General features: G+C 33.8%; 1 protein-coding gene across 4 annotated transcripts in view; it reads left to right on the forward strand.

Annotated features, from left to right (window-relative positions):
• Positions 1-14130, forward strand: part of Dpyd (dihydropyrimidine dehydrogenase) — a 761982-nt gene that overhangs the window by 125890 nt on the left and 621962 nt on the right. The gene's annotated exons all lie outside the window — the stretch shown is intronic.

Raw genomic sequence — 14130 nt, forward strand, 5'->3', positions numbered from 1 at the left:
ATCTACATACTAAAAACCCTTTAAAAACTTATAGAAAATATTCTTCACAACTCCACTAATCAAAAAGGAAAAAAAGAAGAGTAATGCTCTAGTATATACTGAGAAATTAGGTATTGAAAATGTAAAATTACTGTTAAATATATTCTGCATGTAAGTGATAAAGAGAAAAAAATAAAAGATAAGTGGAAATGGGAGGGACAGAAGTAGATAGTGCAAGAAGATGAAGAGAAACAAAAGAAGAGAGAGTACACAAATGAACAAGAAGAGAAAAATATAGATAGACTAAATCCAATTCATACATTAAAACATTACATACATTTGGATTAAGGAATGCAATACCAAATAATGGGGATAATTCTGTTAAATCAACATAGAAGATAATAGTGAAACAAAACACTGACCTTACATTATTCCTTGCTGAGCTATTCAAGATGGAGAGATTTCTTCTGGAATGTTCACACTTGAATTCCAACTTGTTTTCTGCACTTAGATGCTTAGAAAAAACCTACACCTCCTCTACTTGACCTCCAGGTTTCTGGACATGGAAGTAGCAACCATAGTTGTCCCCTGCTATGTGGGGAAGCTGTATATCAAGATTCACCCCACCTCCCCATCTAGTTTAGTTTTTGGCTTCAAAAAATGCACAGAACCAATGTCATGGTATTTATGCCTGCAGACCTTGTTTAATCCACCCCTGACCCAAATCTAAAAGATTGTCTTTGTTCTTTGGTGTGTCCAGATATCTAATAACTTCCTGGAGGGTAAAGGAAACATTTCGTGTTTGTCTGTAGCCTAGTGGAATGGTGTCTCCCTTGTTGGGACTGCAGTTTTGAGTGCCCACATGCAGACATGCTTTGTACACCTAAAGATTTCAAAACAGGGGTGAGCTCACTTATGTAGATTGGGGTATGTTGGTTGTAGTGGCCTACAACAGTGGCATAGTGGCCCATGGCACTGGTGCTGGCCATCCTTTGGTAAAGTTGCAGGTTGATGTCCTCCAGCTGGGGTGCATGCTTTGGAGGGTCACTGCTAGGCCCACTTGGTGGTGACTAATTTCTGGGTGTGTGTATCTGTGGGCTTCTTCTGCAGCATGCACAACTTCTTCTGGCCACTGGTTTACAGGTAGCTGTGAACTATACCCAGGGAATAAGCATCTGTTGAAGGCAACTGGGGCACTTGCTGTTCCCCAGATGCCTCACTCCCTGAAAGTGTATACTTTATCTTCCACTCCATTTGATTGCTTGCCAGTGACATGGGGAGTAGGGACTATCAGTGAACAATGTTTCTACTTCATAAGTTACTCAGCCCATTTCAAAAGTGTCCTTAAAATAGTATTTGCTGCTGTCTGTAGGTGAGATGAAGTTATAGATTTATGTCTTTCTAGGAAAGCAGGCTAAAGCATGGTCTCTACAAAATGACTGCGTGCCACATTTTTCTGTCAGTAATTTGGGATAAGTTGTATGCTTCTCACTTAGCAAGTGGCTTTGTACTTCCTGCCCTGGCTTAACTCAGTCTGACTTTCTTTTCTAGGAGCTGTTTCTAAAGTAAACTTGTCAACTTTACTTTATCCTCTTTATCCTTTCGTTACTTCTACCCTAAACCCACCCTGTTTGGGGCTCAAGATTAAGGAATGTTTTCTGTCCTATTTTTTGTTCCTGTAACCAGAAATTCTAAGTTGCTGCAAATTTCTGACTGTCCAGTACCATGTCTTAATGCATTCTGTTACCCACTTCTCTGACCAGCTCTTCTCTCACCGCTTTAATTCCAATCTACAGAGGAGGGAAGATTTACTGCCTTATTCTATCTTACTTGCTGTAGTTTTAGATTTTGTAACAATTATTAACCTTTGGCCACTGCTTAATCCTAGAGATAGTACCACATATTTTTTCTTATAGTAGTATAGGTTTTTTATGATAATAGTATACTTCTGGATATAATTTTCCTATTAATTAACAATTGCATAACAAACTACCTCCAACTCATTGGTTTAGAACAATGTGCATGCTTTATTGCTCAAACAATGTGCATGCTTTATTTATTATCTGTGGGTCAGATGGACTCTCCTGCTGGTGTGCTGTAGGTTCATTTGGCTTTGGCCTTCTGATGAGTTGCCAGTACCACTTCATCAGAACCTACTGCTTTCTGATGTCCCTGCCCACTTCGGAGTTGTAAACTGTTGAATAGAGATAGAATTTACCATTTCTGTAGTGAAGACAGCCTTGACTGCCACAGTTTCTGTCTTCCATCACTGGTTCTATGTGCTCTGAGCTTGCAACTGAATTGTTCCAATATTCTTCATTTTCATGGCTAGTAAGTACAATGGTATAACAGCCTGTTTGCAGCGTTATCTCATAACTGCAGAATACATAGAAATGCATTCAAGTGGAAATGAAAACATTTTGTTGATATGTGTTAAATACCTATGCGAAGAAATAATAGGTGTAAAAGTATTCTTATCCACAAACTGTATAGATAACTCCTACAGCAAGTTTATGATGGTGATGTGTAGTTGAAACTAAAAGTAAAGAATTTCAATCTCATTTGGATGAAGGTGTTGGAGAACATTAAAACTTTCTATGACTATATGAAGTCAAGACATTTAGCTTTAGAGCTTTGGAAAATATAGGTTCTCTTGATATTTTGGAATAGTAGAATATGATTAAAAAATAAATATTTAAGAAAGATTAGCTTGGTAGTAGGAGTTGGATTAGAACAGAAGAAGCAGATATAAATGTGTCAAACATGTGAGAAGGTTAATTCATTTAGAAATTAATCAAAGTATGCTTAAGTTGTAACATCTCAATGATTTAATTCATTTAATAAGCATTTGTTCAATGGGTAAGCTATTGAGCACTGCTTAAAGATAGATATTATATATTAAAATTAATATTGCTTTCAGAGTATTTTCAGTCTATAAGAAGGAGAAAACTATATAATCTGAAGTAGATAAGATACAAAAAATAAGAGAAATCTACTTATAAACAGCCATATAGATCAAAATAAAGTATAAATATTTATACTTAGCAAAATATCTTATTATTAGAATAAAAATTATTGTGAAGTATAAGTGAATAATGAATAGAACTAGTATACCTCTTTGCACATAAAATATAAAAACTGAAAATTGGACAGATAAGTTTGTATAATGCAATAAATTTAAAATTTATTCTCTGGCTTGGAATTGAATGGCAAATGCTAAGGAGTATTCACTATTATTAACTTGAACATGTAATGCATATGTAATGTCACCTTTGCACTGAACCCAAATAGATTGTTGTAATCTAAATCAAAATCTTTTAAGTGATTTGGAATTGTACAAGAATTTCTGGATAGGAAATGGGGAAAATATTTTAAAATTCTGTCTTGGAAAGACTGAGTCGCTTCACCTTATATCATTTTAATTTCCTAATGCTAGAATTTTATATACTAAGTGTAAAATAAATACCTCATTCATCTACAATTTTTATTTCTCTCTGTTCTTTAGTTTTCTCTTTTTGTTTTTCTCTCCTTTATTTTTTCTATGCTCTTCTTAGCTTTCTCACTCTTAACCTTTGTTTCACATGTAACCCTTCATCAATTCCTTTTCCTTTTATTCAATTCTTTTTGTTCCTTTTTCTTTCTTGCTAGGCCCTGCCCCTCCTTTTGTCCAGTTTCTTATTCTCCTTTCCTCTCTTATGCTTGCCTTCTATCACCAGTGTTCAGTTATTATTTTTTGAATGCAGTAATGATATTCTATTTAGGTTCATTCTGAATTAATAAAATATGTAGTAGCTATTAGTACAAACAGTTATGAACTGACTGGAAAAAAAGGAAAATCCTTGAGGATGTTTTCACACACAATAAATACATGATAATTAGGCTGGTATGAAGCTTTGTTTTCAGTGAGAAATAAGATTCAGAAGAGGTGTTTGGATGAACATTGAGAATCTTAATTCTTTGTTTGATTTTTAAATCTTCATTTTACATTCCCTAGCAAAAATCAAAGTAATCAAATTACTAAATCATAAAAATTTAATGGATATGTTATATTTCTCTACTGCTCTGTAGAAACAATTTTAATTAGTGGGCAAGGTTATTCAAGTCAGTTCAACAAATTTGAATTCCTACTGTGTGTGAGAAACTAGGTAGGAATAAGAGTATATTATCAGATATGATACTCAAGATCCCTTCTTTTTTTTAATGGAGAGGTTAGAAAGGGATGGGTCAGATCTGATGGAGATTTGGAAGTTAGATTACATATATTTTTTGCCAGAAAGAAGAAAGCTGAATAGAATGATAGAAATAGAACAAAATAAGAGGAGAAGGTGAAGACAAGTTAAGAAGTTTGTATTGTGAGTTTAAAACAAACATTGGTTACAATAGGGGCGGTAAATGGAAGATAAATCAGACTGTAGCTACATTAATTTTTTCATCTAATATTCATATCCCCTACCATTAGCCGGGCACTGTGCTGGATATACATATGTAATTAAATTGACTTAAACAAATAGAATCATTGTTTAAGCAAAATAGAATAATTTTTTTTCTTTGTTAGACAGGAATATTAGAAAATTTATTTCTTGCAAATATTTATGAGGCTGGGTTAATATTTATCGAACATTTATTAATTTATACTTTGCCAGACTTTACATATATTTAATCTGCCTTGGTCCTCATAATAATTGTTGAAATATAAACCTCACTTATACAATTTAAAAAAGAGAGGCACACAGTAGTTGTAACTTATCACAATAAGAAGAACAATCAGAATTTGAATCCAGCTCCATCTGACTTTTGAGATATAGTATTTGTGTTAGCTTTTCATCACTGTTTCCAAAATATCCTATATAACAAGTAGGAAAAGTTCATTTTGGCTCACAGTTTCAAGCATCTTAACACATGGTCAGCCAGCTCCATTGCTTGTGACCTGAAGTGAGGCAAAAACATCATGGCAGAGGGGCATGGCAGAAGAAAGATGCAAAGCTCATGATAGCCAGCAGGCAGGGAGAATAAGCAAAGATGGGGCCAAGGACAAGATAGTTATCAAGGATATGCCCCAGTGAGTGATGTCCTCCAATCATGCCTCATCTGCCTACAGTTTTCATCACCTCCCAGCAGTCTGTTCAGATGTCAATGTATTTATCCACTGACGAGGTCAGAGCCTTCATGATCCAATCATGTCTCTAAAGCTCTGCCTCTGGGTGCTACACTAGGGACCAAGCCTTCAACATATAAACTTTTGGGGAACATTCCAGATAAAACCATAACAGTGTTATGTTTGCTGTTGTATTTCAGGATTCTGAACTTAATTTTACAGTTTTTAGAAAATATTAGGCCTGCCACACATAATTAAAATAAATTGGAGGTCTGCTATCACTTTGGGAAAATAAAGGCAATTATATTCTAAGCAGGACATGCTTAAGTTTTGTGCTAGGTAGATTGGAAGGAAAGGATGGAGATAGTAATAACTATGGAGAAATAACCTGTAACCAATGAGAGGAAGATTAAGAGAATCACTTTGTGTTAGGAGATGTCTGTAAATTAGTCAGTGGGTCTTCAGGCGTTCCTATCCTCTGGAAGTGTGGTAGTGTGTATGTTAGAAATTTGGCAGGGCAAACGAAAGAAAGAGTTAGTTCTAGGCTGCCTTTCGGACATTCATTTGGTGACACTATGTGGAAAAATTTGATCTTTCCTAGAAAGACTATACAATTTGTATGCCCTTAGATGCACAGTGAAACTTTCTGAATATTAGAAATTCTTCTTCTGAAAGAAGATGTGTGTAAGATGCCTGTTTTTCTAGTTAGTTGCATCATAAATACTTTACCTACTATATTTAATACTGAATGATAGCTCTCAAATTACTTTTAAATATATGGAAATGAGAATAACTTCACAAGGAAAAATATTCCTTTTTGTAATAATGGGAAGTAAAATTGACATCTAAATTTTTTTTATTTTCCCAAGATAGGAATAATTCAGACCCTTAAAAACTATGCAAATACACAGTTGTTATTATTATTATTGTTATTATCATTAGGTCAGTTATTTAACAAGCATTTCATGAGCACCTGGAATGGCTAGCTGCTGACAACCCAAGACAGCTTCCATGACCTCCCTGCCATGGTCAACCACTCTAACCCTCAAATCCTCCTTCAGTCACCAGTGCTGACTTTCTATGCCACCAACATTCTGAGCCTCCTGCCTCCTGATGGTATTAGCACATTTCTCTGACTCCTCCACTGCTCTCTTCACTTTGGGTAACTCCTGTTCATCCATGAGATGGCAAGAGACATCCCTGATCCTTTAATCCCATAGATCTCTGCTATAACTTTGCCTTAGTCTACAGTGAAATCTTTGTTTATTCATTCGTATAGCCCTAAACTACAGAAAGTATCTGTGTGTCTATTTTACTTCCAATGATTTTCTCAGGTCATTGAACTCAATAGGTAACTCAAACAATGTTTGATGAATGAATGAATGAATGAATGAATGCCTTTCTGGGAACTATCAGGGTAATTGAGGACACGACTTAAAAATTGATGGTATTATATTTTTAAAAATGTAAGCACACAGAGAAGGAAATGAATAACCTTTAAGAGATGTGTGGTGGTTGAGGAAGCCTCCTACAGGAGATGACACTTAATGCTGCATCTTGAAGGATATCCAGGAACTTGCCAGATGGGAAGTGTGAGTGAGGAGCTGCACATTTTATATTGGGGGAAAAGCAAGAGCAAAGGCAGGAAAATTGAAAGAGTATAGCATGTTTAACTAAAAATACTGCTTTTGTATTAGCATTGCCAGAATCAATACTATACTGTCGTCTTATATATAGAACTTTAACAACATCTCTTCAATAAAAGAGGATTTATGCACCCACTATGCTGGGAGAACAGATTAATATCTTCCTAGCTTGCAAAGCAATTTCCTCTCCATGGGATTGTTCTGAAAAGTTCACTTAGAGAAAATATCAAGAAGGGAGCAGGTGAGAAATTTCACAGCTTGAATAAAAAGGGAGTACATAAAAAATATTCTCTAAATTATTTTAAATACTTCATGTTCTTTTTCTATTTAATTAAATAGAAAATTTAGATATTGTCTCCTCATATGAAATGTATTTATGCATTGAAAAATATCCATTTTATATATGGAGAATAAAGGAAGCAAAAAAAACTTGGATCTCCATTAGAGAGCTTTCTTTGACAAAGGGAGATTCATTTGCTGCCCTGCCCACTCCCAGCACCCTTGGCTTCAATACATCTTTTCATTGTTGACATATGAGTTTGCCTACACTACCCAAACATAGAATTGGTTACTTAAGCAGCGCATCATAGTCATGAATAACGAGCTAAAAAAGAGGTCACTTGGATAAATAAGACAATGTTTGCCAAGTCATTGCTTAATATAACTGGTCCAGGGTAGCAGAGTGTCTATAGGGATCATTTCATGTTTGGTTTTGTGGGATGGCTACTCTTTTGTTATTAACCTTTGAATGTACATAGCACTTAATTTTTTTATTCATTGTGATCTCTCATAGTTACATATTTTATTTTTTTCAAAATGATATTTTTAAATTTCTATATTCTTCAAGTCTTCTCCAATTGATTTTGAAGGTTAAGATATTATTCATCATAGTTTCTAGATAGCATTTATTGAGCAGCTATTGTAAATATGGCATTGTTGGTACTTGTCATAATTATTTAATTTTTTCACAGTAATTTATGTAGTAGTATTGTCTTATAGTTTTCAGCATGACACTGTGCTTCCCAGTTGCTATTGAAGAATATTTTCTGCATTGTATTCTCCATTGTTTCTAGATAATAATGATAGTATAAATGATATGTATCAAAGACTTATATTATTGAGCAGTTACTGTATGGCAGACACTGTTCAAATGTTTCACATGTATTATTTATTTAATCCCCCTGTAATTTAATGTCTAGACTATAATTAATAAGTTAGATGGGAAAACTAGAGCCTATAAGATTTAAATAACTTTCCCAAGAATACGAAGCTAGTGCTAATGCTGGATTTAAATCCAGAATCCATTAAACTATACTTCCTCATATGGTATTGTGTTGTGGTAGGCATCTAATTAATGGTGTATGGATAAAACAGATAAGTTGGAATAAGAAATGATCCACTGATAGTGGGAGTGAGTTAAAAGTATTTGGGTGAGAGCTCTCTGAATTAGGTTTCCTGTGCACTGGTTACCAGCATGCCTGAGTTCAGTGAGACAGAACTTACTTATATGCAACAAGGTTATTACTTGCAGACATGCACTACAGGGCAACAGAATCCCAGAATGCATTGCCAGCTGGTCCCTTAAGACTCAGGAGAGCTGCCAGAGGCAGATGGTGCTTGACTGTGCGTGTGTGCTTTCCTTGCCACTGCTGAGGCTTCGCTGGAAGGCAGGCCCCTGGGTTTTATACAATAGGGTGGCAGGACTAACTGGGCTAAAGCACTGAGGGCATCCTGTTTCTAGAAAGGACTGTATCAGAGATTATGCTATTCCAATAATCCCTTCTTATCTCAGGATGTTGCATCCACACACATGCTACAAGTTAAGAAATAGAGGACAAGTAGGTTGGCCTGAGGCCACCCAGAAAACTGTCCTGTGCCACTTCCAGTAGGATTGTAACAAATGCTTCTAGTTCCTCAAATTCTATATCTTCCTTAAGCCATATACTACCTCGCCCCCAGAAGACACACAGACCTGTGTCTGCACACACATACCATGAAGGAACAAATTCATACCTTGTCATTCACTCAACAAGTTATATTGAAAAGAAATCCTGCCTTTAAAATTATTCTAGTCACTGAAAACAGAGGAATGAACAGGAGTGCAATTCCAAACTTGTGGTAAGTATGTATATTCTGAATCTCCATCTCTCCAATATCATACCTCCACATTATCTGAGGATAAGCATTTGTTTTTCTGAATCATCCACTGTGAGCTTCTTAAGGAACAAATCTGCATTTTATTCATTTTAGTATATCCATCTCCTAGTAAATTCTCCAGAAAAATTATAAGTACTCTACAGATATTTTTTGATTGAAGAAAGGAAGAAAGAAAAGAAGGGACAAAAGAAATGATGTGTTAAGATTCTGTGCATCACAAACACATTTAAGTCCTATTACCTTCACTCAAATTCTTCATTCAGCTTTCTTAAATTTAATGGAGCATGTGACATTCTGTGACAGCACTGTCAGTGTTCTAATACATTTTGTAAGGAGCATAGTTGATGGAATTTTCCATTTTTACAAAAATATATGTTATTTGCCTGTAGCTTATTATTTTCCTGTTTTTATAGTTTAAATCATATTAAGCTCTAGGCAGCTAGTTTTAATGACTGTGTTCAAGATATTATCTCTGAACATTGTGTTCTTTAGCTTCTAGGCTAATTTTTTCAAGAATCTTCTGTTAATGATCAGCTCATCTTCATATTAGTTCATTTTCTAACAGTGCTATTGCCTGGAACCTTGGTCCACCTTAAGATATGAATTAAATTGAGAAGATTAAACATTTATATTCTTATTGGTTTTCACTCATATTCATTAATTTCCTGAAATTTCTCCATATTCTTTAAGTGCCATGTCAGTATTGATTCTTAGACATTAAACTCCTAAGAACAGAAATAATGTCTTGATCATTTTCATAGAAAACTTTGTGTGAAGTGACAGTAACTTGCAAAACAGATTTGATGGGAACAAGTTTGGTTTTATCAGTGTTTTGCCACAACACATATTGTATAGGGAAAGTCATTGTATATAGGGACATAGTTTAAGGTTAGTCATTATTATAGATGTTAAATATAAATTTTTATTTTGACTATTGGCCCATATTGTGATTTGTATACGTGGTTTCTAATTACCTTGATTTTTTATTGTCTAGTATTTCTACTGGAAATGTTGATTTTATTGATTGATATAAGTAATTTACATATGAGAAAATACTTTGCAAATAATAGCATGATATGTAAGTATTATTGGCTGGCTTCTCCTAAATAAATGTGGAGTTTTTGTTAACTCATTTTTTAAAATAGCCATCTCTGCTATATTATAATTATGATTGTGACATGTCTGATTTTAGTATATTATAATAGAAAACTTTCTGAAGTTCTCTGACATCGCTGTCTATCATTATGAGAATTATTGGGCAAGGAAATAATTGTATTTAAAGGCTTTAGATTAAGTCAAACCTGGATCAGAGTCTTATATATGGATTTCACAAATTGAAGCAAGCTCTGATATTACAGTAAACTATGAGGATCTTAGAATTAAATAGAAATGGTAGAGCAAACTAGGAATCGTGGACATTTAGTAGAACTTAATTAACTTTATGATGATCATCAGAATTAAAATTGGTAATAAAATATTTAGTCCTAAATCGTGGAAGGAAAATTTTACTTTAGTATATTTATTTTAAAAAAACTTATAATAGTAATGGTATGTAATTTGTGAAGTTTTTATAATTGATAAAGATATGAGTTAATATTTATACCTATTGAATGATTATAAAGATTAAATGAGTTAATATTTATAAAACACATAGAGCAGTTCTAGTGTAGAGTAACCCTACATGTGAATTTATTAAATGAAATAAAGAGCTTTTTTTCATTATACTAGTATATGGTTTACATAAGTTTGAAGAACAAGTAGAAGAATAATTCTTCCAAACATTGAAAGCCGAAACTAGATTATTGCAAAATTTCTGGCTATCTCTTTCATCTGATTTCAAATTAGTCTATTCCCAAGAAGATTAACCCCAAAGACAAAAGGAACCAATCATTTTCTCACAGGAGGAGGACGTAGGAGAGATACCAGAAAAGTAAAGTAGCTGTTGCTGTTCAGTCTGATCATAACTTTGATAAAGAACTCACAGGATACTTGGAGAGATCATAATGATACCACCAAAGACAGCCAGGAGGCTCCAGGAGAGACACCTGAGCTAAATCTGAAGCTTATTTGAAGTATGGCTTTTCCAGAATGGGAAGTCTTGTTAGAATATGCACATGTTGGATGTGACTGCAGGGTCCTAATACATATAAGCAGGGTTCTTGTGTGGGACAGATGTTAAGGCTGGAGCTGGAGGAATGAAACAGACAAGGCCCAGACAAGACTCTCCCTTAAAGTAGGACTGTCACAATCATATAGGCTCTCTAAAATATCACCAGGATTGTATAGAATACGTTTTGAAAAAAAAGTGAGCCGAATAAATTTTCGTTTTACTTTGGGTGATCCACATAGATTTTGATAAGTGAGCAAATAGAAATTTAAATTTAAGTCAAGATAAATGTGATATATGTGTGTGTGTGTGTGTGTGTGTGTGTGTGAGATTTTTTTAAAACTATGTAAAAAACTCTATTGAAAGCCTTTCCCATGAAGGAAGTTCAGTATATTTTTAAATCACCTTCATCTAAGTAGGAATCACTAAGTCTTCCCCTTCACCAGTACACAATTTAGAATATAGTTATTATTTAGTAATTTTGAATTGAATTATTCCTATTGCTCCTTTATATGCAGAATGCTAAAATATGGAAAAACTTGTTTCTAAATTTTATTATAGGTGAATGCTGTCCCTTAATTTTAAGGGCAAGTTATTGTCTTCATAGTTGTTTTAATTAAGTGAGTGCTCCAGCACCTGTCCTGTCACCCACTCTGTTTCTTTGAGAGAACCTGACCCTTTATTCTGTTAGCTTTGTGAGCCACCAGCCCCTGATTAGTAGATTCCCTTGTGGTCATCTACTAAAACCCTTAATGAGCTCCTTTGTAAGACTTTGGAAAATGTTTTGAGAGAGAATAAGTGTATGGGAGCACCATGGGTTTGGTTTTGCCAGATTAATCATATGAACAAGGCAAAAGATAAAAATTACACAAGATAAATGATTTTGATTGATGATCAACATTTGCATTTTATTTGTAAAAATTTTGTGTTATCCATGCTCATTGCTAAAAACAAAAAAAGTAAAAGAAAAAATATACAAACCCTATAGCATTGTAGAAAGTAAAATCTAACCCAAATCTTAATTCATACGCCCTTTAATAAGTTCACATGTTTTTATAAATGTTATGTTTTCATAGTTACTGAGAATTGCATAGCAATAAATAACTTATTTATGGATTAAACTGTTTGACTTTCTGTTTCACATCTTTAATAGGAATCAAATATAAATCTACATATCAATAGTACTATTATAATTATATTATTTTTTAAATGGCCTGCAAATAAGCCACAAAATATGGCTTTTTTTTCAGTTTTAAATATGCTGAAAAGCTTACTTCTAAGCTATCTTTGACTAATGTACATTACCTTTTTGTTACCTTTCCTAAGGGGGCTTCACTAACATGCAGATAAGCATACAACAGGTGTTTCAAAAATTGAAAAGATAATTTACACAGTGTATGGATATACTACAAAAAAGAATGTTCTTTTTCTATGAAACCTGAAAGGATGCTCAATATAAATCAAAGAGTTTATGACACTACTGGGGAAATAGTCCAGGTAAAATAAGATTATTGTGTAGTAGGAAAGCTATAATAAAAACTGTCAGTACTGTCACCCAGTTCCCTCTAAGGTCTGTAAAGGATCAAAGTGTATTGAGCATCATGTAACAGCTGTCGAAAATGTGAAGGCATCACAATTGTGGTGAGCTTTTATAATTATTTCAGAATGAATCCTAATGTTATGTGTAACTAAAAGAACCCATAAAATTTGTTTAAATTTAAACACTAACTTGCCCAATTCCATTATGTGTAGATTGATATAGATTATACATACTTGGATTAAACAGTGCTGAATCAATTAAACCAATGTCTAGCAAAAGCAGTACAGTGCAAAATGACTTTTAAGGTTTCCATTTAGATACATGAGTGAGGGTGTGTGAGGTGTGATTAGTGTGTATATGTGGGTGTGTAGGGTGGGTGTGTGGGTGGTGTTTCAGAAATTAATTAAGTCATTTAAACTCATGGAGTATTAAATTCTTTAACAAGCATAGGTTGCAGGTCCAAATACAGTGGATGCTCGCCAATAAAAGAAGCAGGAATATGTCCTCAGATGTGTTGAGAATGAAATGTTGCTTATTTCATTACTCAATATAATATGTTTCAGTGTTATACTATGGAGTAAAACTGTCCAATCTCACTGATACTGGGGAAGAGGAATCATTCCCTCTCCCTAGAGAAAGATCTTGAATACATATATCTTGAATAGTTTTTGTCCTTTAAGTAGCTGTGCTAAAGATTTCATATATTTTTATGGCCATGTTGAATCATGAAAGATTAATATTGATTAATAATTATACACTTTGCTTTTAATAAAATCTATAGTTGTACAATATGGAAATGAAAAAGTTTATTAGTAGTAAAAATATCTAAGATCTTTCATTGATTTTTAAAAATAATCTAATAGACTTCTCTTAGTATAAGTGTAATTACTTGGGAATTAAAATATTATATAATTGTTTATCTGAACTTTTGACTAACAATGTATTTCAAAGTAAATTGCATTATAAAAGAGTAACTTTGCAAGGTAAAAGAGGAATTAAATGATTGAAGATAAAAACAAGTGTAATTTAAATATTTCTTCCAAGGAAAAATTTATGTAGAACTGTGGTTTACAATAATTGTTGACATATTCCCCTAAGTACTGTGTCTGTGATTTTTCATGGTATCAATCATTTAAAGCAATTTAGGTAATAACATTCTGACATGCATTTCTGCTATTTTATTTACACCATTTGCCTACATCATTGTAATGCAGTACCTTTCTGATTTGGTACAGTAAATGCTCTCTGTAATATCTATTATGGCATGGTCAAAGGATAATTTATTGTCAAATAGAAAAATAGGTCAACAATAATGTCACTTGATGATCACCCCCCCCAAGTTTAATAAAACATCTCACCAGTATGCATTCCAGTGCAGTGGTTGATATTTTATTAGGACTACCTGGCTATAGCAGTAGTGTAATTACTGAGCTGTCAGAGTGATAAGTGGGATTAATGGCAGCCTGATGCACTTTAGTCTGCAGAGCGCTTAGAGAATTGCAAGATGGTATTATTATCAGAGTCTGCCCATTCTGGCATATTCATGGCACCAAAGAAAAAAAGAATGCTACAATTCAGGTTTGCGTTGCCCTGCCTCATTAACATC

This window comes from Marmota marmota, unplaced genomic scaffold (genome assembly GCF_001458135.2).
Source record: "Marmota marmota marmota unplaced genomic scaffold, marMar, whole genome shotgun sequence".
Classification (NCBI taxonomy): domain Eukaryota; kingdom Metazoa; phylum Chordata; class Mammalia; order Rodentia; family Sciuridae; genus Marmota; species Marmota marmota.